This window comes from Giraffa tippelskirchi, chromosome X, assembly GCF_054371585.1.
Source record: "Giraffa tippelskirchi isolate mGirTip1 chromosome X, T2T-mGirTip1v1.2.pri, whole genome shotgun sequence".
Taxonomy (NCBI): Eukaryota; Metazoa; Chordata; class Mammalia; order Artiodactyla; family Giraffidae; genus Giraffa; species Giraffa tippelskirchi.
The window spans coordinates 92,890,118-92,903,914 of record NC_137289.1 but is presented as its reverse complement, the minus strand read 5'-3'; the positions used below and the strand labels follow the sequence as shown (position 1 = coordinate 92,903,914).

General features: G+C 40.1%; 1 pseudogene; it reads left to right on the top strand.

Moving 5' to 3' along the window:
• The first annotated feature begins 234 nt into the window (after positions 1-234).
• LOC145535691 (T-box brain protein 1 pseudogene) lies at positions 235-1,163 on the top strand (annotated as a pseudogene).
• Positions 1,164-13,797: the final 12,634 nt, after the last annotated feature.

Sequence of the window (13,797 nt, the reverse complement as noted above, 5' to 3'; positions counted from 1 at the left end):
GCCATCTGTATGTCTACTTTGGAGACATTTCTGTAGATCTCCTGCTCACTTTTTGACTGGGTTGTTTGCTTCCCTGGTATTGAGCTGAATGGGTTGGTTGTATATTTTGCAGATTAATCTTTTGTCAGTTGTTCCATTTGCTATTATTTTCCACCATCTGAGGTTTCTTTATTCACTGTGCTTATAGTTTCCTTCACTGTGCGAGTTTTTTAAGATTAATTAGGTCCCGTGTGCATGTTGCATACCAACGGGCTGCTGTCACTGCAGCAGGCCTAGGACCCAGGCCTCAGTGCTGGTTTGCGACTCCAGCCAACAACCGGCTGGACTTTGCCAACTCGACCTGCGACATGGCCACAGACTTCACAGGCAATGAGGCCCTACTACTACTAAGTCACTTCAGTCGTGTCTGACTCTGTGCGACCCCATAGACGGCAGCCCACTGGGCTCCCACGTCCCTGGGATTCTCCAGGCAAGAACACTGGAGTGTGTTGCCATTTCCTTCTCCAATACATGAAAGTGAAAAGTGAAAGTGAAGTCGCTCAGTCGTGTCCGACTCTTAGCGACCCCATGGACTGCAGCCTACCAGGCTTCGCCGTCCATGGGATTTTCCAGGCAAGAGTACTGGAGTGGGGTGCCAATACGGCCCTGTTGCTCTCCTATTTGGCAGCAGGCATGAAGGCACTGCAGCAGTAGGCTGCTGGCTGCATGGGCTACCCGCTTGGTTACTACGTGCAGACCATAGGGCTGGGGTGCGCGCAGCTCCCTCGCAGTAATGAGGTGCCAAGTTGGGCTAGGTGCTGCTCTGCTGGCCCAATAATGCCGCAGCCACCCCGCTGCATAGCTGGCACCAACCCCTACCTGGATGAGGAGGTCGAGGCCCTGTCCGCGGAACACTCGCTGCTGCTGCCTGGCCTGCTGAGGACGCCAAGCCCAAGGACCAGTCTGACACCAGCTGGGTCCAGACGCCCTCCTCCATCAAATCCTTCGACTTGAGCGACTCTGGAATTTACAGGCAGGACAAAAGGAGGCAGATCTCGTCCGCCAACACACCCATGTCCGAGACCTCGTCCCCGCTCAAGAGCGAGGTGCTGGCCCAGCGGGACTGCGAGAAGAACTGTGCCAAGGACATAGGCAGCTACTATGGCTTCTACTCACACAGCTAGGCTGGCCCCTCATGCCTCTCCCTCTGCTCACGCCCCACCTGGCACGCTCCCTCAGTTTATTTGACTTTCAAACACCATCCGTGGCAAATTAGTACAGGTCTCCTGAGTGTGATTTTAACTTTTTTTTTTTTTTTTGCACAGCAGTTTCTGCATTTATCACACTGACCTTCAACTTAGCCGTAAGCCTTTTTGGTTTGCCTACTTACTCTCCTTCTGTGAAGTTATCCTAACAGTTCCCCCCACCCCTCGTCTTTTTCTCATGCTCTCCTTGTCTTTATCTTGTCATAAAACTCTTCATCTTTAGGAGACCTGGGCAGTCCTGTCAGGCAGCAGCGATTCCGGCCCACCAAGTCTCAGACTCACCATTAACCATAGGATGTTGACTGTAGAACCTGGACCCACCCAGTGCGTCCTTTCTTATCCCCGAGTGGATGGATGGATGGATGGTAGGGATGTTAATAATTCTAGTGGAACAAAGCCTGTGAAATGACTGTATATAGTGTTAATTTACTGTAATGAATGATTAGTTTTTATTCACATTGTTAGGGCTTCCCTGGTGGCTCAGAGGTTAAAGCCTCTGCCTGCAATGCGGGAGACCTGGGTTCAGTTCTTGGGTCAGGAAGATCCCCTGGAGAAGGAAACAGCAACCCACTTCAGTATTCTTGCCTGGAGAATCCCATGGACAGAGGAGCCTGGTGGGCTACAGTCCACGGGGTCACAAAGAGTCGGACACGACTGAGCGACTTCACGTTGTTAAGGCACAAAACCAGTTCACGCTTCAAATTTCTCAATTTCCTTTTTCTCCAGCTCCCTCTGCCCCTGAAAATGTTTTCTTGTGAGATTATTAACAGTATTCTAAGAGGCTCTGGAAGCTTGAAAGAGTAGATAATGAAGAGTTTCTCACTTCTCCTCAATCCATTGCATGAAATAACTACTCCGTGCCCTACTGAACACAAATAGCTAAGGAGATTCTGACCAAACACCTTTAAAGGATAGATATCTGTTCATAGGGAAGCCAATTAAGTGGCATGATGCCTGCAAAGCAAAGTTAACTGGAGTTACATGTTTTTTCCTCCTTCCTGCTAAATAGAATAACTCAACATCAGTAATATTATTTTGCCTTGTGCGTTTTTCCCCAAAGTGACAAATCCATTACTGGTCTGTGCAAGTGCCAAATATGCTGACAAATGTTTGTGAATATCTCTTCAGTTCCCCCCTCCACCTTTATATGCTGTAAATCTTTGTAACGAATATTCTACTAATGATATAGATGACTGAATTGTTGGTAACTATAGTATAGTCTAGTGAAGATGAATTTTGTGAGTTATATATTTTACTGCCTTTTAGTTTTGAAAGTGATTTCCCCACCACCTAGAAACAGCTGAAATTTGACTTCCTTGGGAAAACACTAGCATTAATGCAAGTAAGACTGTTCCCCCTTTTAATTCTTGTTATATTTGATAAGGAGCTCTCATTCCCCCTGAAAACAGATTAGTAAGATTTCTAATGTTGTGTAGTAGACCTATACTTTTTTTGTATTTTAAAATTAATGTGAAATATGCCTCATATACAATATTCAATCTAGATCCAGTCCATTGGGGAGATTTTTTTTTTCCTAATAGTAATTCAGGGTCTAAACCTGTGTATATTTTGGCTCTTCTGTAAATCTAATGTTGTGATTTTTATATTTGTTTTGCTTTGTCTGTGAACTGAATAATTTATACAAGTACACACTCCATAGGGAAATGTTTTGTTTTTGCTCATCTGTATCATCTGTGTATAACAAGTTTGTATCGTCTGTGTATAAGTAAAATAAATCTGGTAAAACTCAAAAGAAAAAGATTAATTAGGTCCCATTTGTTTATTTTTCTTTTTATTTCCTTTAGTCTAGCAGGTGGGTTATAGAGGATCTTGCTGTGATTTAGGTCAGAGTGTGTCCTGCCTATGCTTTCCTCTAAGAGTTTTAAAGTTTCTGGCCTTACATTTAGGTCTTTAATCCATTTTGTGTTTATCTTTGTGTATGGTATTAGTAACAGGATTCTCAGGTGGCTCAGTGGGTAAAGAATCCATCTGGAATGCCACCCCTGGGTCAGGAAGATCCCCTGGAGGATGGCAACCCACTCCAGTATTCTTACCTGGAAAATCCCATGGACAGAGGAGCCTGGCAGCCTCCAGTCCATAAGATCGCAAACAGTCAGATACGACTGAAGCAACTGAGCATGCACACATACACGTGGTGTTAGAAAGTGTTCAAATTCCATTTTTTTTAATATGCACATGTCCAGTTTTCCCAGCACCACTTATTGAAGAGACTATCTTTTCTCATTGTGTATTCTTGCCTCATTTGTCAAAGATAAGGTACCCATGGATGTGTGGGTTTATCTCTGGGCTTTTTATCTTGTTCCATTGGTCTATATTTCTTTTTTTGTGCCAGTACCATACTGTCTTAATGACTGTAGCTCTGTAGTATAGTCAGAAGTCAGGCAGGTTGATTCCTTCAGCTCCATTCTTCTTTCTCAAGATTGCTTTGCCTATTTGGGGTATGTTGTGTTTCCACACAAATTGTGTATTTTTTGTTCTAATTCTGTGAAAAATACCATCAGTAGTTTGATAGGCATTGCATTGAACCTGTATATTTAGTTATTCCACAATATTGATTCTTCCAACCCAGAAACATGGTATATCTCTCCATCTGTTTGTGTCATCTTTGATTTATTCCATCGTCTTATAGTTTTATGCATACTTGTCTTTTGTCTTTTTAGGTAGATTTTTTTCATAGGTGTTTTATTCCTTTTTTGCAGTGGTGAATAGGGAATACTTCCTTAATTTCTCTTTCTGATTTTTTATTGTTAGTGTATAAAAATGCAGAGGATTTCTGTGTATAAATTTTGTTGACGTGGGTCTTCTCCCATTTTTTCTTGATGAGTCTGGCTAATGTTTTGTCAATTTTGTTTATCTTCTCAAAGAGCCAGCTTTTAGTTTTATTGATCTTTACTATTGTCTCCATTTATTTTTTACTTATTCCTGCTCTGATTTTTATGATTTCTTTCCTTCTTCTAACTTTGAGGTTTTTTAAATTCTTGTTTTTCTAGTTGCTTTAGGTGTAAGGTGAAGTTCTTTATTCAATGTTTTTCTTGTTTCTTGGGATAGGCTTGTATTGCTATAAAGGTCCCTCTCAGCACTGCTTTTAGTGCATCTCATAGGTTCTGAGTTGTTATGTTTTCATTGTCACTTATTTCTAAGTGTATTTTCATTTGCTTTTTGATTTCTTCAGTGACCTATTGGTTATTCAGAACTGTATTATTTACTCTCCATGTGTTGTGGGTTTTGTATTTTTTTTCCTGTATTTGGTATCTAATCTTATGGTGGTGTGGTCAGAAAAGAGGCTTGAAATGATTTCTTTTCTTTTTTTTCCTAAATTTACAAAGGCTTGATTTGTGGCCCAAGATGTGATCTATCCTGGAGTAAGTTCCATGTGCACTTGAGAAAAAAAAGTGAAATCTCCTGTTTTTGGATGAAATATCCTGCAGATATTGATTAGGTCCAAGTGATCCAACGTATCTTTTAAAGCTTGTGTTTCTGAAAGGGTTAACAGTCTTGGTAGGGAGGTCGGAGGTCCCCAAGCAGCAGGAGGAAATAAACTGCAAGTGGCAGACTTTTTTTTTCCTTCCCTATACAAAATTAAAGGAGGCTTCTTTTAATTCTGTGTTGCCATGACAACACCTGGTTCTATCTGAATTTATACTTTTCTCAAACCTTGAGCTAACCAAAGCAATGTTAGCTATGGAAATGTTTTTCTTAAGCTATGTTAATGAAACTGTATTTGCTTTGGAATCTGCCTTTCTTCAACTCAGTTCCACCTAAGACTAACCTTTTTCTCAAACCCTGAGTTGATAATAGCTCAGCAAACCAGTATGTCTTACTTATGGAAATGTTTTCTTAAATTTGTTAATGAAACTAAATATTTCCTTAGGAATCTGCCTTTCTTCAAGATTCATGTCAATTGTTTTATGACTGGAGATGACTCCCCTTGTGCCATTCTATCTCAAAATGCATGCTGTGGGAGAGGGGCCTGGTGCAACTCTCTCAGTCTTAAGGTGTTTCTTTTATCTGATTAGCAACTTGCTAACAGGTATAAAACACCTTGCTAAAAACTAGCAAGGGGGCATTCTTTCTGTCTCCTTCTGATGTCTATGTCAGAAGCTTTCTCTGTCTCTTTTTATACTTTAACAAAACTCTGCTACACAAAAGCTCCAAGTGATCAAGCCTCGTCTCTGGCCCCAGATTGAAATACTCTCCTCTGGAGGTCGTGAATACTGGTGTAGCTCATGGCTCATGACCACAACCTTTCATGTCCTTATTAATTTTCTATCTGGATGACCTGCCCATTGGTGTGCAAGTGGTATTAAAGTCCTGAACTATTTTTGTGTAGCCGTCTATTTCTGCTTTAATAGTTTTTAGCATTTGTTTTATGTATTGAGGTGCTCTTGTGTTGCGTGCATATATATTTATAATTCTTATATCTTCTTCTTAGATTGATCCCTTGATCATTATGTAGTATTCTTCCTTGTGTCTTGTACGTTCTTCATTTTAAAGTCTATTTCATCTGATATGAGTATTGCTACTCCCATTTTTTTTTTATTTCAATTTGCATGGAATATCTTTTTATAGCCCCTCACTTTCAGTCTGTGCATGTCCCTAGGTCAGAGTTGAGTCTCTTGTAGACAGCATTTATAGGGGTTTTGGTTTTGTATCCATTTAGCCAATTTCATTTTATTTTCAAGATTTTGGATCATCTTTACTATCATTGCTCTGAATTCTTTTTTCAGGTAGACTGCTTATTTTCTCTTCCTGTGTTTGGTCTTGTGGGTTTTTACCATGTCCCTTCATCTGCTACACGTTTCTCCGTCTTTTCAATTCATTTAATTTACTGTATTTGGGGTCTCCTTTCTTTAAGTTGGGGGGTTATTGTTCCTCTTAATTGTGAAGTCTGCTCCCCGCAGGTGAAGTTGAAGAAGTGCCTTGTGAAGTTTTCCTGGTTGGGAGGACTTGAGACTGTGCTCTGGTGGATGGACCTGGACCTTGTCTTTCTGAAGGATAGTGCCGTGTCCAGTATTATGCTTTGGTATGTCCATGGGCTTGGTATGGCTTTGGGCATCCTTATTAATAATAGTCAGGTTTGTTTTTCTCTTTTTCCAATGGTTTCACAAGAGGTGTCTGACATTGGGGCTTTTAGGCCTTTGGGTAGTGTTTGGTCTTAGTGTTGAGATGAAGGGAGAGTTCTCTTCAATTAATGTTCAATGGGGTCTTGAGGTCTCTGGTGGCTCAATGTCCTGGACTTGGATCTACCACCTTGGGGGTTCAGGCCCAACCAACTGTAGCACCAAGAATTCACAGGTCTCACAGCACAGAAGACAAAACTCATACTCTTACAAAGAGAAAGGAAGAGAGAAAAAGATAAAAAAAGGATGAAAACAAGAGTCGAAAAGAAGAGAGTAATCAATACTTTAAAAATAAGAAGAAATATAAAATAAATTTATTTAGAAATAAGACGTTTTACAAATGGAAAATACCAGCTGTAAAAAATAAAAATTAAAGAAATAATGAAGAAAGAACATGAGAACAATATGGGGGAAAATGAGAATAAAGGAAGGAAGGAAAAAAGAGAGGAGAATAATGTATGTAGGGTGGTAGTTCCACCTCTGCCTCCCTAGGAGACCGTCCAATACCAGAGTGTTCTCTGGACCTGCTTTGGCAACAGCTCAGACTCTAATCTGGCCCTACTCCTGCTTGTACTTGTCTCCAGTGTCCACTGTTGCCAAAGCTAGGGCTTTTCCTTTTGTGTAAGCACTCATTGTCCTTTTATATACTCCATAGACACAAAGTCTACCTAGCTGATCATGTGGATTTAATCTGCAGTTTGTACAGCTGGTGGAAAGGTTCTTGGTCCTCTTCCTTAGCCACACTGCCCCTGGAGTTCAGTTGTGGTTTTATCCCCACTTTTGCATGTAAGTCACCTACAGGAGTTTTTTCCTAAGGCTGCCCTGGAGGACTTGGCTCTGCCCTAGTGAGGACCAAGCATGGAGGTGGTGCAGCTGCTTGGATCATAGAGACCTTGGCAGCACCAGGTACACAGTGGAGCCAGCAGCCACAGGTGCAGGGAATATGGTGCTGTTAGGTTTTTTTTTTCTTTTTCCTTGCCTCTGGCCCTTCTGCCTCAATAAGGACAGGACATGGGGTTAGTCATGGCTGCTTGGATTGTGGGGAAACTGGTGGTGCCAGGTGTTCAAGGAAGCCTGCATCCATGGGTGCAGGAGATAAGGCACTATTAGAGTCTTTTTCTAGCCTTTGGCATCTTACATTCAAAAGGGCTTCCCTGGCTGGTCCTTCTGTGTTGCTTGGTGCTCAAAGTTCCCCACTGCCCCTCCCCGCCCACCCAGCTGGGGTCTTTCTCAACTGTTCCATGAATGAGGCACTCAAAGGGCCACAATGTCTGAGGTCTTCCTCCGTTGGTCAGCTGCTGGGCACCGGCATGTGGGGAGAGGGAGAGGCTACAGTGATGGCTCCACCCCCTGCGTGTGACTGAGCAGTTTTGCCCTTCCTCCATGGCCACCAGGCTTTCCTCCCAGGGCATTCCCTGCTGGGATCTCCTTTCTCAGCTCCCCTTGGGCTATCTCCCCACAGTCAGTAGCTGTCCTCACCCTGGGGTTGCCGTCCAATCCCTACATTCCAGCTCCCATCCACTGCTTGTACCAAGGACCAGTGCCCCTGTCTAGAGTATGTAGGGCTGAGGTATGGAATTGTCTGTGTGGTTCTCACCCCATTCAGACTGTCACAGATCAGCTGCTGCAGTCTCCAGCAGCCTCAAATGCTTTCTCTCTGTCCCAAAAAATTGTCCTGATGTGGGAATCTGACCCTGCTTCAGTTCCTCTGCCCCTCTGGTGCTTGTTCAACCCCACTCATTTTCCTCCTCTTTTTCCCTTCCTTCCTTCTTCCCACCAAGTTTTATGTGAAGAAGTGAAGTGAAGTGAAAGTTGCTCAGTCATGTCAGACTCTTTGTGATCCCATGGACTATAGCCTGCCAGGCCCCTCTGTCCATGGAATTCTCTAGGCAAGAATACTGGAGTGGGTTGCCATTCCTTTCTCCAGGGGATCTTCCCAACCCAGGGATTGAACCCGGGTCTCCTGTGGCTCCTGCATTGCAGGTGAATTATTTATCATCTGAGCCACCAGGGAGGCCTGAGTTTTATGTGGATCTATATATTCCTTTCTAGTGATCAGGGACTCCAGCCAGCTCTCAGCTGGTGCTCTGTGGGATCCTCTGCATCTGAAGATATATTCCTGATGCACCCATAGAGAGTACTCCAAGTCCACCTACTACTCTGCCATCTTGTAGTCTCCTTAACCCTACTTTTAAAGTTAAGTTTGGATGTTGCTTGCTTTTACAGCCTGAAGACTCTGCCCAGGAAGCTGACATATTAGAAACCATCTGTATTTGAGCATAAGTTTACACCTGATTCTGTAATTGGGATGATTTGTAGGGGATTAGTTAATATACATTAGGAATAATACCAGTTTCAACCTCAAAGGGCAAAGAGTTGAGTTTAAGAGAAGGATGGGGAGGCAGGAAACAAAGTTTATGGAAGTTTTTAAAGGACCTTTTAGAGGATCAAGTAGATTACCTATGACCATGGCCATTATAAAGAAAGCCGTGAGTAGGAGAGAGAATTTTTCTATAGGGAAGAGGTTCTCAACCCCTGGCTACTCATTAGTATCACTTGGGGAGGTGTTTTGTTTTGTTTTTAATTATGTTCAGGCTGTACTCCAACACAAGTTAAAATCTCTAGAGATGGGGATCTATGCATTAGTATTTTTAAAACTCCCCAAGTGATTCCAGTATAAAACCAAGGTTAAGAATCATTGCTGCAGGGGTGTTGGACTAGAGTAGGAAGGTTCAATTCATGTTAATAAGAAACACATCCCATACAAGACAATTGGAAGGTAGAATGAAGTGATTAATCAGTGATTATCAACAACTAAGGCTTCTTAGAGAGAGTCTCTGACCAAAACCCCATCTTTTAATTTTTATCCAAATGTGTTGTTTAATATAATATTTTTCAATATTGCTACTGATTTATGACTTTTAACAAGAGATCTAGTGTTATATACAGCATACAAATGAGAAGAAAAAATGCATCATGGTCTGGCTCTTTTGTCCTTACTATGGAAAGCTTACTTTCTCAGATGTATCTGGAGATTCTGAAAATTACCCCTAGAGGCACATTTAATGAATACTTAGTTAAAATTTCAGGGTATTAAAAACAGATGATTCCAAAATAGAATGGAAAACATCAATAAAACTCATAGGTTATAAAAGTTTCATTTACACAGTTGCATTCTAGTCACTATTTCTGATTGTCTTCTCTGTCCTTCCTCTCCTCTGAAATATCATACTACCAAGAATGAGTCTATAGCAAAACTAGTTCTTGTATGTTCATTGCACATCAGTGTTGTAAGCCTCTCATAAATCATTGAGTCCAATCTTCTTTGTGCACCACGGGGGAAACTGAGGCCACAAAAATTACCCTTTTCTTACTCCAGCAACTCAGATCTCCAGCATGTTCTTTCAGTGACAACATTGTGGCCAAGGAGACAACATGATCAATGTGGTCCTTCTGATTATATGGGAATGATTAATGTATCATGAGCTCATAATACTTTGACACTGCTATGTGATACTTAGAGATGCCTGGGGAGACTCTCTGATGTAGTCTACCAAGCTGGGAACTATGAGAAATCCAGTGGGATAAATCGTATTCTCTTTCCTGAGGTATGTCTTAGAGAGGCAGCTGTGGCATAGTGGGAAATGCTTGTGCCTCAGAGTCAGACAGACTCAGACTGGAATTCCAGCACATCATTTACTATTGTATCACCATAAAAAAAAAAATCATTAAATCTGTGAATTTGAGTTTCTTTTGTAAAACGAAGGTTATAAAGAGAACCTACCGCTTAGGGATATCATGAGGATTGAATGAGACAAAATATGAAAATGGGAGAGTACATGAGAGATAACCACTAAATATTGATTATACTTTCCTCTTCTATTTCACTTTTGCACTATTCCTTAGAAAGGAGATGTGAAGGAAGGGAATATACTGGCACTAGAGACCACAAGGCAAACAAAAGCTTTGGGGATGATAATCAAGTGACTAACAGCTGCTCTCACTGGAGATCTATTTTTTCCAGGCAGGCAGCATTTGAGACATCATCACACACACACGCACACACACACACACACATGCTTTATAAGGCCTTAACAAACTACCCTCTGGGTGTACAGAAACTTAGCAATCATGTTGTGAACATAAACTGAAAGATCATGATATTAGTAGAAATATACAAGTGTTCCTAGTCCCTAATAAAAATCATCAAAGAATACTTTATTTGACAGTTTGATGACTTGCTTGCTGCTTTAATCCATCTGATTTCCCTATGTCCTTCTTGGGTAAGGAGTAGGATTTCACTGCCCTATGACTTGTACAAGCACACACTGATATTGACTACAACAGATAAATGCTAACCCTTCCTGTGTTTTAATCACCATCTATAAATTAGAGGGTTAAATCTCTTCTACTGTAGCAGGATTCAATTTTTTTGAGTAAGAATGGGAAGTCTGATTGGGGAAAAATTTCTTTTCTGATACAATAGCAGGACAGACTTACCAAAGGGCCTGGATTCTTACCTGCCAATTAATTCCAAGTTACTCTTCCTCATTCCATAGTGGTTCCCTCAAAAAACTGTAGCCTGTGATGGTATCTTCCAATCTCTTTTCCCAAACCCTCCCTTGAAGCTATAGCAGTTTCCTTTGTTCTTTCTCCTTTGGTTTTGAATGATACCTCCTGTAAGTTCCTTCTTGATCATCCTTTCTTTTTCCTTCAGGCTAAGTAGAGAGCTAAAATAGGACTCTAGTTTTGTCTCTTTCTTTTGTCTTGAGTAATTTGGTCATGTTTGTGTGTTTGTGTGTGTGTGTGTGTGTGTGTGTGTGTGTCTGTCTGTCTGTCTACCTGAGAGAGGGAGAGAGAAGGAGAGGGAGAGAAAGGGAAAGAAAGAAATTGATATTATTTCTGTCAGTGCAAGTATTTGGAAAGTAATCAAATTGTTAAATCAAACTCAAGTCTACTCAGATCAATGGTCACAGAATATTTTTAAAAAGTTTTATTGAAGGATATTTTACATATGACAAAGTTCATCCATTTCAAGTGTGCTTTTCAATAACTTTTATTAACTTTACTGAATGTTGCAGCAATCATCATAGCTCAATTTTAGAACATTTTCATCCCCAAATAAGATCCTTCATGCCTATTTACATTTATAGATTTTTCTTGACTTACAATCAGGTTACATCTTGATGAATTCATCATAATTTGAAACAATCCTGTGTAAAATGCATTTAGTACTCTTAACCTACCAATCATCACAGCTTAGTCCAGCCTGCCTTAAATGTGTTCAGAACATTTATATTAGTCTACAGTAGGGAAAAATCATAAAACACAAAGTTTATTTTTATAACAATGTCTTGAATATCTCATGTGACTTATTGAATAGTGCACCAAAAGTGAAAACAGAATGGCTATACGGGTAAAGAATGGTTATAAGTGTATCAGTTGTTTACCTTTGTGATTTTATAGCTGACCAGGAGCTGTGACTCTCAGCATTACAAAAGTATTAGAGTGCACAATGCTAGCTCAGGAAAAGATAAAAAATCAAAATTTGAAGTATGGTTTCTATTGAATGTTTATCACTTTCACACCACCATAAAGTCAAAAGTTGTAAGTTGAACAACTTACTTATCATAAATTGGGGACTGTCTATAATTCTTTTCCTCACCCTCAGCCTCAGACAACTTTAATCTAACTTCTGTCTCTATTAGCTTGCCTATGTGGACATTTTATACAAATGGAATCATACAATACGCAGTCTCTTTTGTCTGGCTTTTTCACTTAGCTTGCTTTGAGGTTCATTTATGACATATTATGTGTTAGTTTAATCTTCTTTATTACTGAACATTACATTATATGTATACTTGACAATTTGTTTATCCATTCATCAGTTGATAGACATTTAAGTTGTTTCTACTATTTGGATACTATAAATAATGTTTCTATGAATATTTGTGTAAAAGTTTTTTGTGCACATATATTTTTACTTATCTTGAGGTACATACATAGTGGAATTATTGGATCATATAGTAATTCTAACTTTAACTTTTAGAGGAATTGTTAGGCTGTTTTCAAAAGTAGGTGCACCATTTTACAATCCCACTGACAATGTATGGGTGTTCCCATTCTCTACACCCTTGCCAACATGTGTTGTTAGCATATTAAATATGGGAGAAACTTAGATTACTTTAGGTCTTAAATAAGATTATAGCAAAACACAGAATTAAAAGTTAAATAGTATCTCTTTAGGTGGTTCTTTAAATTCAATGAGATTGTAAACAGACTCTAAAATGGCCAGGTAGTACTTCTAAGAGATAATAATCTAGATAGTCTAAAGACAATATGCTTCTATGCTTTAAAAATACTATGATCAAAATGAAAAAACATACAAACTCAGACATTTTACAGACCTCACAAGACATGTGCATAGTCCTCTTAACACGGAACCCTGTTTTAAGAAGTGTTAGTTTATCACACAAAAAATTTTAGTAGATCTGTATCCCAGGAAAAAGACAGATGCCATAAGCAATTCAGAAATATAGAAGGAAAACTTGGATTATAACCCAGATCTCTTGGCTGGCAACTCAGTGAATCCCACTATCCTTGGTGCTGGATCCACTGATAAGAAACATGTTTCATTGCTATACTCACTGAGCAAAGACACACCAGCCAAAGGAGGCACCTTAGTTATTTGAAAGTAGAGGAATAAACAAGATTTTTGGAAGCATTTTTTATTGGCTAATATGAAATATCTCCAGAGCATCAGAAATAAAACATTCTGTCAGTAGCTACCACATACATAAGGCTCAAGATTCAACAAAATGTCTCCAAATAACCAATTTAGGAGAATAAAAGTAATTGAAATTTACCTACATTCAATGCAAAACACCAGAGACCTTGGTAGTGAGGTGAGCAGGGTGTTACATGCATAAGAGATTATCTTCCCAGTACAGTAGGGGTTTGTGTTTCGGAGAGGGTGCTATAGTATTGACACTCTTACTGAGCCTGAGTCTGAGAACCTTGAAGGAGAAAGTTGCTCCCCTAGGCTCCTTTCTGTCAAAATTCAAATCTAGGTACACAGAGAAGAAAATGCTGAACCAAAAAAGTAAACTCATCCCCAGCAAATACCTCCCCTCCCTTACAAGCAAGAACAACTTTTTTTCGCTAGTCCAAATATAGACAACTCAATTATTATCTAGTCTTAGGGGCATGTTGAAAATGTTTCTGTCACATGTCTTTTGTGCTTCCACTAACAAATATTACGCAAATAGAAAAGATACATGAAAGCAAGGCATTCAAAGATACCTGTACTTTAAGAGCAATGCAATATTTTAAAAGCACTCCCCAGGAACAAAAACTTGAGTGTGACATTTGCCATGGCCAAGCAGCAATTATGGAGAAGAAAATGGCAACCA